Below are 15445 nucleotides of genomic sequence, written 5' to 3'. Positions count from 1 at the left end.
GTTTCTCCACCCGCGGGACACTGCGTCCCGCGGGTGAGAACGGCTCCTGCAGGCTGTGAGGGCAGGGCGCTTTTTGCCCTCCTCCTGGAGGGCAGGGTGCTTTTTGCCCTCCAGAAGGAGGGCAGGGCGCCGCGCCCCGCTAAAACAGCCTAGCGGGAACGCTAGGAATGTTGTGCAATGGCCAAGTCAATCCCCTGACCTGACACCGATTGAGCATGCATTTCACTTGATGAAGACAAAACTGAAGGGAAAATGCCCCAAGAACAAACAGGAACTGAAGACATTTGCAGTAGAGTCCTGGCAGAGCATCACCAGGGATGAAACCCAGCGTCTGGTGATGTCTATGCATTCCACACTTCAGGCTGTAATTGCCTGCAAAGGATTTGCAACAAAGTATTAAAAAGTGAATGTTAGATTTAGGATTGTTTAGTTTGTCCCATTACTTTTGGCCCCTTAAAAAGTGTGAGAGGCACATATAGAAACCATTGTAATTCCTACACCATTCACCTGATTTGGATGTAATTACCCTCAAATTAAATCTGAAAGTCTGCAGTTAAAGCTTGTTTCATTTCAAAGCCAATGTGGTGAATAGAGGCCAAAATATGAAAATTCTGTCAATGTCCCAATATTTATGCACCTGACTGTATATGCAGGACGCGGTTAAGATCCCGACAACCGGGATGCAGTCTGGAATCCTGGTCGCTGAGAGAACACCAGTGACGGAATCCCGACAAGACTGGGAATGCGGATGCTGGGATGGTTACAATGGCACACTTCCTTTGATTTGCTAGACAGCGCAGCCGTCCACCAGGACCAGTGAGTAACTCCCTGTCAGTGACTGCCGCAGCGCCCTCCTTAATCTGGCGCTCGACGTGGCCGCGTACCCGGGTATAGGTCAGGCCAGCCCTGGTGGGTCCGATAGAACTGGTGTGGGACATAGACAGGGAGGAACCTTGGATCAGAAAATGGCTTGACTCAATGAGTGTAGTATGTATCACCGCTGGCCGCCCGGCAGGGGTGAAGATCCCGATTGCTAATAAGGTAAGTATAACTAACCCTATTTTCCCATCCCTCCCTTATGGGTGCCTAAACCTAACCCCCCTTGTTCCTGCAGCCTAAACCTAAGTCTCCCAGGGGGAGCTAACCCTTACCGCCCCCCAGGGGTTCCTAACCCTAACCCCCCCTTCCCCTAGACTAAACCTAACCCTCCCGGGGGGTGCCTGACCCCAAGTCCCCCCGGGAGCCCTGACACTTAACCTCCCCTCCCCCGCAGCTATCCGCCCGACATACCGAACGAAGGCAAGCCATGTGCGGACAGCTGCGGGGTTAGGGAGGTTAAGTGTCAGGGCTCGCGGGAGAACTCGGAGTTAGGCACGCCCCCGGGAGCCCTGCCACTTAACTTCCCCCCCCCCCCTCCCCGCAGCTGTCCGCACCCGGCTTACCTTCATTCGGGATGCTGGGCTCCTGGTGTGGGTCTAATGACAGGCCACATTAGTACCTTGCCGGGAAGCCAGCGATCAGCATTTAGACTGTCCGCTTCCTGACTACATCCCCACTCAATTTATCAATGAAAGAAATGTTGCTTAGCCAGGCAGACATTAATGATCAATGTAAGGATTTACTAGATGTGGAATACTGTATCTGTAAGTATCGTGGTCATCAATCTGGAATGAGGTGTATTATTTGGTGCCAAGAGGATCCTGAGCATTTCCGAGAATTACACTCAATTGAAATGTTTCACTACTTAGTAGGTAGAACACTCAGAGTAATTGCTGGGTATATTCAGACATGCCACAGGGGGAGGACAATATGGGTCTTATTTCTATGCCCTTAAATGCAACTGAAATATTCTCATTACCAGATGGACAATCAACCAAAGGATAATACAATACAATTAGGCCACCACACCTGAAACGTCTCCAATATTTTTTAGATAGCCTAGTAGTATGCATAAATTTTACAAATACACAGGTCCCAGGTTATTGGGAGATATCCTGGCTAAAATGGACTGTTTATTCTGCCAGGGCAGATATGGAGCCAGTAGATATAGAGGACATTAATAAAATGAGAAATAGATCTGACTTTGGGAGTATGGGGTACATGAGTGTACCTAGAAAGATACCAGTAGGAAGGGTGCCACCAAAGTATTGTGAGGTGGTTGTACAGAAGGATTGCAGGTATATTATGTTTGGCAATTTTGAGATATTCTATGCCTTATATACTCCCAGATGAGGTTTATTACATATGCGGGAGGAGAATATATAAGTGGTTGCCCTCAAACTCCGAAGGAATAATGCTTACATTGGGAAGACGTCTGTTGTTAATATTGACAATCATACTGAGATATATATATATATATATTTCTCCTTATATGGTGTGTTAGAAATATGCACAAGGGAACAACAAAAACTAATCACCCTGGTATAGAAATGGATGTTAGGGTTCCAATAAAGTATTACAACACAGAACTGGACAATCTGCAATATCATCCTACATTGGAATTATGAAAAGACTGATAGTCAATAAACTATCAAAGGGTGGACTGTCAAAGCTAAAATATTGAAACTGAATTAAGTACAATAATATACAACACTTTCTGTACGTTATTATAAACATTACTTTCATTATAACTGTAATTACCTATTTTCTATTCAATTTGTACAACTGTAGATTGATGTTTAGACTTATTTTAATCAGCATTTAATGTGCTATTTAATAGATAAACACTGTATCTCTGCTGTAAATATAAATGTAATATTATTGATGTAATTGCTTAACTGCAAATAAAGGGATCTAGAGCAATGTAATGTGCTGCCCCTGAAACTCAAATATTTCCCCTCACCCATGATACTGTAAGACAAAGGAAATCCAGAAGGGAATAGTCAGTCATCGGCGGGGCCCTCAGGCCTTATGAAGATCCGGCTGCACACACAAAGGAGAGGAACGGACCTATCCAATGTAGAGTATACACAGATCCCTGCCTGTACCCAATGACTTTATTCCCTAAAGACTATTTGAATGTGAACTTATAAATTGTACTGCAGTGACCGTTGGAAGTCAGTGCATTCAGAATTGAATGCCTTGTATTGGCGCCAACCACGCATGCGCATTGTAGAGGGGCGGTACTCCATTTCTTTGTGCAAATAAATCTTTTGGACTTTGGAACTCCAAGTAAGCTGAGCGGACTTCAATTATTTTACTTTAATAATCGCTAGGGAATCGGACATGGACATGATTTTCTTTGGCACCTGGCTGACACCGCGGCGCCTACTGCCTTCCCCACCGGGTCCCACCCTATGATGAATCCAGCCCGGAACAGCATCAGCACATCGTCTGTAAGGTAACATACCCTTCTCTGGCTTGACTGTACACAGGGAAACCACAGTAGAGAAGGGGTGAAAAAAAAATAATTAAAAAAATCTTTAAGTGCTGAAGGCAGGTCAGCACTGAGTTAGGTTAAAGAAAAACTGAGAAGGGGTTGGAGGAGGTGAGCTATTATAGCACTAATAATAATTTCATTAAGTGCCGACACCTCCGTGCCTCACCAACCAAATGTATAAAGCTGGCCACACATCTAAAGATTATCTGTCCAACCAGCCAACTAGTTGATTGGTTGGAATGAAAATCTGGTAAGGTATGAAAGCAAATGACAATCAGCAATTTGCTCCCAAAACGCCGGAAAATGGACAAAAACTGTTCTTTGAACAAATTGTTCAGATCAAACATTTAACAAACTTGTCGGACGACCATTTTCATCTGTTTTCTGGCATTTAGGAGCAAATTGTTGATCATCAATTACCCCCATATGTTACCAGATTTTCATTCCAACCAATCAGCTAGTTGGCTGGTTAGACAGATAATCTTTAGATGTGTGGCCAGCTTAAGGAACTGTCCCCCAGATGTAGGAAGAGAAATGAACTTCAAGTACAGGTTGAGCCTCCGATATCCAAAATGCTTGGGACCAGGGGTATTTTGGATAACGGAATATTCCCTATTTTGGAATATTTGCATATCATAATGAAATATCTTGGGAATGGGACCCAAATATACACACAGAATGCATTTATGTGTTATATACACCTTATACACACAGCCTGCAGGTCATTTTATACAATATTTTCAATAATTTTGTGGCTCAAACAAAGTTTGTGTACAAACATAAAATTCAGTTATGTTTCATTTACACCCTATACACACAGCCTGAAGGTAATTTCATACAATATTTGTAATAATTTGTGCCTTAGACAAAGTTTGTGTACATTGAACCAACAAAAATCAAAGGTTTAATTTTCTCAGTCAAGCCCGAAAAATTCCGTATTTCGGAATATTCCGTATTTCGGAATATTTGGATATGGAAGACTCAACCTGTGTTTTTATAAACCTATGTGTAGCATCCAAATTGTTAATTTATAAATGGAATTATCCTCCTGTTACAGGATTATCACGGAAACAAGAACCACAAAGTAATTATTGGTGGTGGTTAAAAATAAATACATAAATAATACTACACATTTGCTTTTCGTTCACTTTTTTGCAATAAAACAAAACACAACACTTTTGCCCATTTTTGGGTAGATTGTACTCTCCTGCACTTTCACACACAAAATCTGACAAGAAAGTTGTGTGGGAGGCTGTGAATGGTGAAGAATTGGGTGTGGGACTTTAAGTCCCTATATCTTCTCCATGGCAGCTTAAAAGTTATGACACCCACTGTCTATGTTTTTGTATTCTCTATTTCTGAATAAAAATTGTAGTACAAAAAAAAAAAAAAAGCATCCACGTAGAATACACACAATTCACTTTAAAACAAACGTGTATAAAGCTCCAGTGACTTATACCATATAAGAAAAAAAAAGTCTATTTAGAACATACATTGAAAGAACAATTTGGCGGTTTTGTAGATGTATTACTGCTTTGACAGAATGTCCAATAACAGGTCTGGCAGGTCTATAGATAGGACATTCCAATGCATTTCAAGGTATCCTGCTGACAATTAAAAGGACTATATAATTTTGTGCACAGGTAAACAGACTCAGCTTTCTCGTGTAAAAGGTATGTCCTGCCAGAAAATATTGAAAACAAATGATTACTTCTGAAATTATAGTGACACCAATCTTACAATACATTCCAAAGCTAGATAAATCCCATATAATTAAATAGAGACACCTCAAATTTGCCAATTGTATTGTATGTAGAAAAATAAACAAACATTCACGACCATTCAAAGTACAAACCGGCAGCAAAATGCTTTGACTACAGGTCAATTTTTTTCTCCATTTTAAAACACACACATTATTGAAATTACAATGTGAACCTCAGAATTTAAACACACATCCCGACATGCTGGATCTAGAGAAGCCACATATCACTATTTCCCCTAGGAATCCTTAAGGCACACATCCACTAGACTATTTCTATGAGCGATTGAACAATGACGATATAAGTTATCGTTCAATTGCTCAAGAACCGTGCATGAATCGGGCACATTTATGTCGGAAACGACCAGCGATGCGCGCACCCGCTGGTCGTTTCCGACATCAATCATCGGCCGAACATGCTGGACAAGCTGGTTAAGCATGTTAGGGGATGATTGATGTGCCTACACTGACCGACTGCTCATTCAATGTAGGCACAGCACAAATTGTGAAACAACTGCACGATTACAATGTCGCAATCGTGCAGTCGTTTTTTGGTCTGCTAGTGGATGTGTACCTTTAGTGTCTATGAACAAGCAGACAGGTTCTTTTCTCTGAAAGGGCTCAACCACACTAAACATTAACCATGCACTGTTCATGGGCAATACATCATAAAAGAACAAACACCATCATAAAAGAATCAACACCTGCTGCACCAGCTTTCAAACCAGCTTTCAGCATCAGGTCACTTAAATTGTCCATGTAACCAGATATCCAGTTATAACGTGCAGAGATTCAACCTGAGCTAGAAACATCCAGCCAGTGTATAAAAGACTAATGCTGGGTACACACTATGCAATATGTGGTTCAGACAGCCGACTAACTAAATATTGCATCTTATGGCCAACCCGCTGACCCACAAACCGCCGACAATTATGTCACTACCAATTCCTGTGGCCAGACATGTCGTGTGGCAGTTTGGTAAGTGTGTATGTACAATATCGTTTGTGCATACCACTTACCAAATCATTGGATCAGTTGGCCCACTGGATGGCCGGCTGATCCATCGACCCATACACATTAGACTATTCTTTTAAGAATAGTCTAGGCTGGGTACACGCCATAAATGATGTATCAGTTAAATCTGTCTGGTGGGAAGTAATATCTGGTAAGTCATGCAAGCAAATAATCAAAATTTGCTCCCAAACACTGGAGAATGGACCATGGTCATTCAGACAAATTAGTTGAATCAGTTTGATTTTAGCATTTTTTCCAGACAATTTTTGTCAGTTGTCTGGCATTTGGGAATAAATGGTTCATTGTCATGTACCCAAGGCAGGATGGCACCAAGATATTAAAAAGCAATGCTATGGGGAGTGTAATTATTTTAAAATGTACTGCACACAAGCAGCACACAATTAGTTTAGATACATTTCACTAGAATGTGAGCTTCCAACATCCCTCTCCAGACCTTGTGTCTCCCACAGATTTAATTGGGTAATGTTAAACGAGCCAATACCTTATTACACTTTAATTAACCTGTGTACCACTTGCATTCCTGTACTATACCACTGTGCAATACACAAGCCCAAGTCTGGGTGGGGCACAGGTGGTTGATGAGATGAGCAGATGTTCTGTAGAAAATATTTGAGCTGGAGAACCCTTTAATACATAGGACACACTTATACCAACATGAAAGTATTACAGTAGAAAAGTATAAAAAGTCCTTAAGTCAATTATATAATGTTTACAGGAATAAGTGGAATTTTTACTAAGCAGTGGATTTACAAAACTCTTGATTTTTAGATATTTAAAAATGGCAATAATATTAAATACAACATTACACTTGTTTTGCATTAAGCAGTATTGCCCTTTTAAATCTGTCAGGAAGACTATGTATAAAAAAAAAAAAAACACAACACACAAGGGTTTTGTAAATACACTGCTTTGTAAACATGCCCCTAAGAGTTATAGCTTTGAATAGATTAGGTTATAACTTTCTATTGTTTCGTTAAAATGATTAGACCAGTGTTTCGCAATTTAAGTGAAACATTATTGTGATATAAAGTAAAGTGTGGTCCAGTGACCTCCACATAATACAAACAATTCACGAATAGGAGAAAATCTGCATGCTAGAAATACAAAACTGATCTACAGGCTTTGAATAAACTACACAATCCAGACATCTAGTGCATACTTATCAATATGTATATGGTGTGTCATGTCTGTGTGACCTGTGATATCAAACTATGGATTGCCAATATATTGCTGTAATGTGTGAATTCCCTACCAGTCACGCATTTATATATTATCGTGGGATTGTTGTTGCCCAACCCTACATACACACAAAATACATACAACTTAAGGTGCCCATACACGGTTCGATGCACAGTGTAGGGCGGCTGCCGATCCGTTGGCAGACAGATCGTGCTGTCACCGCCGGCAATCACGCGGTCCCCGCAGACCGCACGATATTCCGGCTCCCCCCTCCACCATTTGAATGGGATCGTACGAGTACATCGCATCCCAGATCAGATGGTTCTGCAGGAAGATCTGGGGATGCGATGTACGACCGGTGGGAGCGCACAGCTCGATATCAGGTACGATATCGTGCCCATACACGGCACGATATAGCACCTATATCGTACCGATCTGTCGGATTGGCATGTATATCGTGCCGTGTATGGGGGCCTTTAGACACTATTGCTCATAAAACATTTTCAAGTTGAGTGGCATTGGGGCACTTAAGCTCCCGCCAAATGAGCTCCAACAATCATAGACAGACAGGTCTCATTATTCTTCAGCTGTGCCAGGCATAGCTTTAGGATAAATAAAGATACCACCTCATACCGGCTTGTCAACATTGTTTCAGCAAAATGGTGTAAGCCTGCTGGAGTCACACAGGAATTGGTATGACATGCCGCCGGACCTAAGCCCGGTGGATGTAAAACAGACGCTGAACACAGAAGAGTGAAGATCCCGACAGGGTGAGTATTTTAACTATTCCTAACCCTCTAACCCTTTCCCCCCCTGACCCTCCTTTAGGGGTGCCTAACTTCCCCCCAGGGGTCCTATACCTAACCCCCCCTTCTTGCACTCAAAACCTAACCCTCATAGGTGGGTGCCTAACCCTAACCTCCCCTTTCCCTAGCCTAACCTTCCCCAGGGGGTGCCAAACCCTAAGTCCCCCCGGGGGTCCCTAAACCTAACCCCCCATCCCCAGGCCAAGTGTTCTACTTACCCATCGTGGACCAAACGGGATGGCGGGGGTCGGTGTTTCGGCGTCGGGATTAACATAGGAGTCAGAATTTCGACAGACACACACACACACACAAACAGAAGTTCCTTAAGGCAGGGGAAGCCTGACTTTTGAACTTGGTGATCTATTCTAAAGACTGAATATTTTTTGTGATCTACCAAGTAGGGACATTTGCATGTGGCCGAAAAAAGGAGCGCGATGTGTCCAAAGAAGGGTGCGTGGCAAAAGGCTTGGGGACTGTCCCGCAAAAAATGGGGTCAGTTGGGAGGTGTGCTAAGCCAGTGAAACGTTAGCTAACAAAATCTATGGGGTCTATTTACTAAGTAGTGTTAGGAGACAGAGTGAAAAGTGATAAGGTGCCAGCCAATCAGTCATTTTTCAGACACAGCCTGTGAGATCACAGTTGGGAGCTGATTGGCTGGCACCTTATCACTCTGTCTCCTAACACTGTTTAGTAAACAGACCCCTATATTTTAATATAACTAAAAGGGTGTTGTGTAACTGGATAATGTAGTAAACACCCTCTGGGTGGTGGGAAGCAGTTACTAATTAGCTGGGACCAGGATTGTTGGAGGACCACCGCCACCAGTCTGTCCCCTCTTACCAGTCAGCGGCCTTTCTCCCCAGCCCACACTGCTGTGTGCTGGGCTGTGGGAAGTCCACGGAGGCTGCTGCCGCTGAGCTCAACAGTGCAACATTCTCCTCTGCCTACACCTAATGTTAGGGGGGGGAAGAAATCACGCCCTAACCCCCCTGGATCTGTCTCTGCAGCGCCACAAATAATCATTTTTAATACTTTTATGCAAGGGACGTGACCACGTCTGCACAATTAGACCTAGCCCCCTATAGTAACAGGGATCAACACCGCTCTCCACGTCCCTGTCCACACCAGCTCTTTACCCACTGCCCTCCAACCTGTCACTCACATGCTGCTCCAGCCCACCAACTTGTCACTCACATGCCAACATTGTCCACTAACTTATCACTTACTGTACACGCCCCTCTGCCAATTAGTTTCCCTTCAAACGTCACCTCCTGCCCATCAGTGTGCCCCACAATGGTCATTACAGTTACCGGAATAGCTGCTCAGGAAACACCTGCCTTGTATATTCTGTAACTGCAGGCGGCAGTAAATTTCTGAGTCTGGTCAGGTGCAATGGAGGCTGTTACATGTGACCGCTTCAGCCACAAGTGACAGCCAACAGAGGGCCTGATTCAGCAACAGTCGCAATTGCAGAGCTGCATGCAGAGGCATTCAAGGGACTGTGTGCGACTACGCAGGACCCAATCTGCACACTCGCAGAATGGGTCCTGCGCATGTGCAGATTCCCAATAATCGGGAATCTGCGATTAGCAGTGCATGCAACTGAATCAGGCCCATAGACAGCTGCGACTTCAACTAGCAATGGCTTCAGCACAGCTAGCCAATAAGAGTCAGCCTGATTCCGTTTACAGACTCAGACACACATCAGATTAATCAGCAGTCTCCTGGTGCCCTATAGTTGCTTTGCATTGCGACTTAGACGACTGATGCTAGAAGCATTGTGCGGTGCCAGGCAGCTCACTCACGCCAGGCATATCGCGCTGCATGGCGTATTGAGGCTAGATGAGCCAGGACACAGATCTGTACTTCTTTACCACTAGGTCATGTCACTATACTATTGTATTGTGAAAGATCACACAATTAGGATTTACAGGAGAGTTCTGGAAGAATATAAAAAGTCATTACACATAGGGGCGATTCAATTCATGCAATGCTGAATAGCGTCGTGAATGAGTTGCCGAGCTATTCAATTGACCATGCTTTTAACCCAGACTAGAGGATTTCTGCTCCCACGCTCCTAATGTGCGAGCAGAAATCAGACTAAACTAGTGCCACAATGCTGTTTTCTGGCTTAGCGTGTGTGCTAACAGCAACGCAGTCGGCACTTAAGACGGAGAATGAAGGTTACCCTGCATCTCCTGACTTAAGGGCAGGGTGCAATGGGGACAATTGAATAGCTCTGGGAACTCATTTCTGGTTCTATTCAAATTGCACACACACAAAAAAATAAAAATTACCAGAAGTTTAGATAAGTTATATCAGCATGATGTAATATCACAGCAATATTCGACATTTCAGGATGTGTGAACTTCAACTTCTTGCTTATACCATCTGCAGGTAGCACTGCCAGAACTCAGAGTAGACGCCACTTCCCAGTCAGGTATAGCCAGCACTGTTCATTAGAATGGGGCTGAACTGTATCTGGTTACAGCACTTTAAATTACATTACTTTTTCCACAAATATATACAAATAAGTATTATATTCCTTATTCCTAAATACTTTAGATAACATATGTAAAAAGAATGGAAAAAAAACCCTCTTAAACATGTGTTATAAACAAGAGGATACGTTGTATTGCAGGCAATACTCCCTATTTATTGATTTATCAAAACTACATGTTTCATTCTGTAACTAGTCACACTTAAATAACTTCATGCTGCTGTGATACATGAAGACTGATTGCTGCGGCTTATCCTTAAGGTTATAGTAATCCCTTTTATCACAGCCAAAAGCATATGTTGCCTTGTCCTCTCAGACAACAAACAAAGCAGCCCTTCCCATTGCCCCACCTTGGATTAAATATTCTTCAGGTGGCTCATAATGTCACAGTACCTAAATATATCACAAATTGTTTCTATAATAGATGGTAACATTTGCCAAATGTACTCATTAACATAATATTAAAATATTGGTTTAGAACAATATAAGGGTATATTTACTATTATTATTATCATACTTTATTTATATGGCGTCAAAAGGGTTCCGCGGCGCCTTACAAAGTACATAAGCAAATGAGCACACAAGAAAACAGTTATGAACAGTACAAAATAATGCAGGACAAGGTTTAGAAACACTGCTTCATTAGTCATTATCGGGTCTATTTATGATGTTAATTATCAAGGTCCGAACGGACCCGCATAATTAACATACTAACTCGCTGCGAGCACCGAAGCAAATCATCATTGCTCGGGGCGGAGACAGCTGATCAGATAATCAGCTGTATTTTTGGAGCTTTATGAGTTTCTGTCCCCATACTAATGTATGAGGACAGCGGGCCACATCCTTCTTGATGAATGGCCCCAAAACCTAATTTCTACAAAGACAGGTGAAAATGAAAATTTTTACAAAAGCGGGTAAAAATTAAGTGATAGTGAATAGACCCCTATCACACTTAAATAAGCAGCACGTTAGGTGCCGTTGTAAGAAGTTAGGAGTAAATGTTAGTACAGGTTAAGTCTCCCATACAAAAATATTCCAAAATACAGAATATTTTTAGCATGACTGAGATAGTGAAACCTTTGCTTTCTGATGGTTCAATGTACACAAACATTGTTTAAGTCACAAAGTTATTTTAAAAATTGTATAAAATAACCTTCAGGCTGTGTTTATAAGTTGTATATAAAATATTTATTAATTTCATGTATGTACACAAACTTTTTGATGCACAAAATTATAAAAAATATAGTATAAAATGACCTGCTGGCTGTGTGTATAAGGTGTATATAAAACATAAATACATTCGGTGTTTAGATTTGAGCCCCATTCCTAAAAAATCTCATTATGGTATGCATATATTCCAAAATACAGAATATTCAGATATCCAAAATACCCCCGGTCCCAAGCATTTTGGGTATGGGAGACTCAGTGGCGTCCTTACCCGACATCGCACCTGGTGTGGGTCGGGAGGACAGCCACCCTTCACTGCACGCTACGCAGCCGCGCGGCCAGAAAATCAGGGGGCGTGGCCTCAAGGGTGGGGGCATGGCCCCGCAGGCCATAAGCCCTGTTGTTTTTACACCGGGGGTGCTAGGGGAGCAGGCTGCCCGGGGACCAGCCTGTTTGAGTGCCTGCTCCCTCACTGTGCTAGGAGCCGAGTGCTGCACGTAATACAGCACCCGGCTCCTGTCACTGAGGGGGAGCCAGCACTTTGGTGTCACCCCTCAGCTGGTGACATCCGGTGCGGCCCGCACCCCCCTTGTGACGCCAGTGGGGAGACTCAACGTGTAGAATAGAAGCACATGAAGGAAGAGGGCCCTGCTTATGAGAGTTTACATTCTAAAGGGGAGGGACAGATAGACAGGGGTGGAACAGATATGTTAGATAGTGAGGAAGGAGCATGGGGATTGGGTTACGATGAGAGCTGGAAGGTTTTGATGAAGTGGCTCTTGATAGCCCGTTTGAAGATTTGTAGAGAGTCTGATAGACATTTTGCCTGCCAATTTAAAAAGGCCAATACTATTTAATGCAAAATAAACATAATTTTGCATTTACTATTATTGCCCTTTTAAATATGCCTATGGAAGCATTCTTGCAGGAGCAGGAAATTACGATCCCTCTCCCCCTTGCCTCCTGAACCTACACTGTGCACATTTGTAGCGTCAAATTCCCAGGAGTCTTTCACATATGTGATACCCCTGGGGATGTAATTTCCAGGGACAGCAGTTACCGCTACCCCGGTGAGTTACATTTAGTACATAGCAGGGATGACCCCCTCGCTGCAATATACTATAAAATCATGACTCTTCCGCGATTTTTAAAACATATATCACTAAATTCCCTAACAAAAGCTCAGTGTTATATAAATATCTCACTGCACTTGCCCCTGTTGACAGAGTGATTTTGCACTGACAACAGGATTTTTGGCAGGGCGATTTTGCACTCCAACAAATGGGACAAACAGCGTAGTGATAAAAGCCACATTTCCCCATCCCAGGTGTTTGGGAAAAACTCCAGAATTCTTGGTTGAGAAATGCAAGTGCAAAGAGATCTTTGGTTACGACTGCCAAGCAGGATTTCAAATCAAAAACAGGGAGAATCCAAAGCAAACCTACATGTTTCATAAATATCAATGTATACCAAAAAAGATGTTACACATCTACAGATATAAAACCGAGTACCACTAATTAATAATCACTAATAAATACTGAGTAACACTAATTATCACTAATAAATATATGTGTTTACACTTTAAATAATGACACTAAAATAAAAACAGAAAAAAAAGGCACAACACACAAACTAAAATAAACAATCCCAAAATCAACACCATAAACTATATTATGCCCATAGTGCACAAACTATAGTATTAGAATATGAGATACAAGCACCTTGCACACAACAGTGCGTTGCTGTATAGAGCATAAACAAAGTATGAGAAGAGGAGGAGTGTGAACCAGAGGACGCACACCACTAGCTCCTGCACCCCTTGTCCATTACACCCAGGCCGCTGAGGAGCTCCGGGCAGCGGGGGGGGGGAGAGAATGTCTGCCGCCGTGACACATTAGTACCCGGTAACAGTACGTGTATTGCTCCCTATACCATACTCCCCGGGTAGCAGCGCTGCGCTCACCTCCGGCAGCCTCTCCTGGCTGCTCCCAACCAACTTCTTCCCTCGTTAGCTCCTGTCTGTCGCCGCTTCTCAATGGCCAGAAGTAAGCGGCGCTGGGAGCCCGGTGACACCTCCCTGCTAACCACACCCCGCCTGCTCTGTCCGCTCTGCTGCTGCCCCTGAGCTCATCAATCACCCGGGACTGCTGCTCTCACCCAGCGCGTTGCCGGGCAACCAGCAACCACCGGGTGACAAAGAGCAGAGGAAAAGGAAGTAGCGCACTGGCGGGGCGGGAGGCGGCCACATAATATGCGCACATATAGCTTAGTACTAGGCTAGTTTCGGTTATTTACGCTCTACACGTCGCCTGTCATTTTGGGTAATAATAATAATGTTTAGTCTTATGGTAGCTCAGGGTTCCTAGGGAGACGCTTTAGGACTCTGGGTTACAGGTTCCTTTAATATTAAATGTCCGGCTGAGTAATTCTGATTATATGTACAATAGGTGTAGTAGTAGCTGTATGCATGACTTCAGCCCCTTCCAGAGAGTACTGCAGTATACAGCCAAGCCAATAATGTACTCTGTGTTGTAATAAGAAGCCGGTGTTAGTACTATTTCCTGCCGTACATGCACTTCCTACAGGGCGGTTAGTTAGTAGGCGACGCTGAGGTGGGATGAACCGAATACGTGGCACTTCTACTCATTAATGATGGTTGTTTTTTTGTTTGTTTGTTTTTTTTTAATTGTATTTGTGCAGTAAACTTTGTCTATCCTGTTCAATATATAACAATATTTATTCACTTGATGCAGCTAATTGTTGCACCTGATTAGTCACAAAGTTCAGGTTACTTTTCGATTGTGTGTTTACAAAATGTATCCATTACTGTAAACAAATCTTTTGACAGTTGTTTTGCTGACACAGGGGTCTTATTCATTCTATTAATTGTCAGGGTCCGAGCGGATCCCGGTAATTAACATTCTTACTCGCTGCGAGCATCGGAGCAATTCATCATTGCTTCTCTGAGCTGATCCGAAAATCATCTGTCTCCCCCCGAACGGTTTCACTGCTCCTTTCAGAGCATTAAAACTTAGCACTGCCAAGTCTGAGGGGCCTATTTATGAGAGAAAAGAGGGAAAGAGGACTCCTTTTTGGGGGGCACTCACATTACAATGTGTAATCTTATCAAACTAAATCTTAGCTTTTAATACATCTGCTAATAAAATAGAGAAAATCCAAATGGATATAATGAGAGACAAACAAATAAAAGATATATTAAGTAAAGATCATATATTGTGATCCATCATTACTCATGAATAGAACTGTAACACATAAAGAGTGTATCTCTAACAATCCTTATCTCAAACACTAGTTCCAATAAATTTATTCACACATGTGAAACAAAGCATGGGAACCGAATTACATTATTTATTGCAACTTTGTTAGGTAATGCTTTTTATTCGTATTCTGTGTTTAGATCAGCGGCCCAAAAAAATAAACACAAAAACATAAATGGGTACATCTATTGTAGTGCCTACAGATTAGTAATGGTGCCCGTCTTTATATAAAATAGGTAACACGTCAGGAGATATAGTTAATTATTATATAAAGAAATACCATCAGAACACAAATATGACATTATGTGCATACTCTGGTACATATTCAATAAGTGTATCGTC

At 42.6% G+C, this 15445-nt stretch overlaps 1 protein-coding gene across 1 annotated transcript in view; it reads right to left on the bottom strand.

Moving 5' to 3' along the window:
• Positions 1 to 14009, bottom strand: part of GOLM1 (golgi membrane protein 1) — a 79573-nt gene extending 65564 nt beyond the window's left edge. Inside the window, exon 1 of the mRNA XM_088470087.1 lies at positions 13789 to 14009. The gene's annotated coding sequence lies outside the window, so the exon portion shown is untranslated. The remainder of the gene's footprint in view (positions 1 to 13788) is intronic.
• Between the last annotated feature and the right edge of the window lie 1436 nt (positions 14010 to 15445).

Source organism: Taudactylus pleione, unplaced genomic scaffold, assembly GCF_031769625.1.
Source record: "Taudactylus pleione unplaced genomic scaffold, aTauple2 ptg000095l, whole genome shotgun sequence".
Classification (NCBI taxonomy): domain Eukaryota; kingdom Metazoa; phylum Chordata; class Amphibia; order Anura; family Myobatrachidae; genus Taudactylus; species Taudactylus pleione.
Note: the sequence above shows the minus strand (reverse complement) of the source record. Positions and strands in the feature narration are given on the sequence as shown.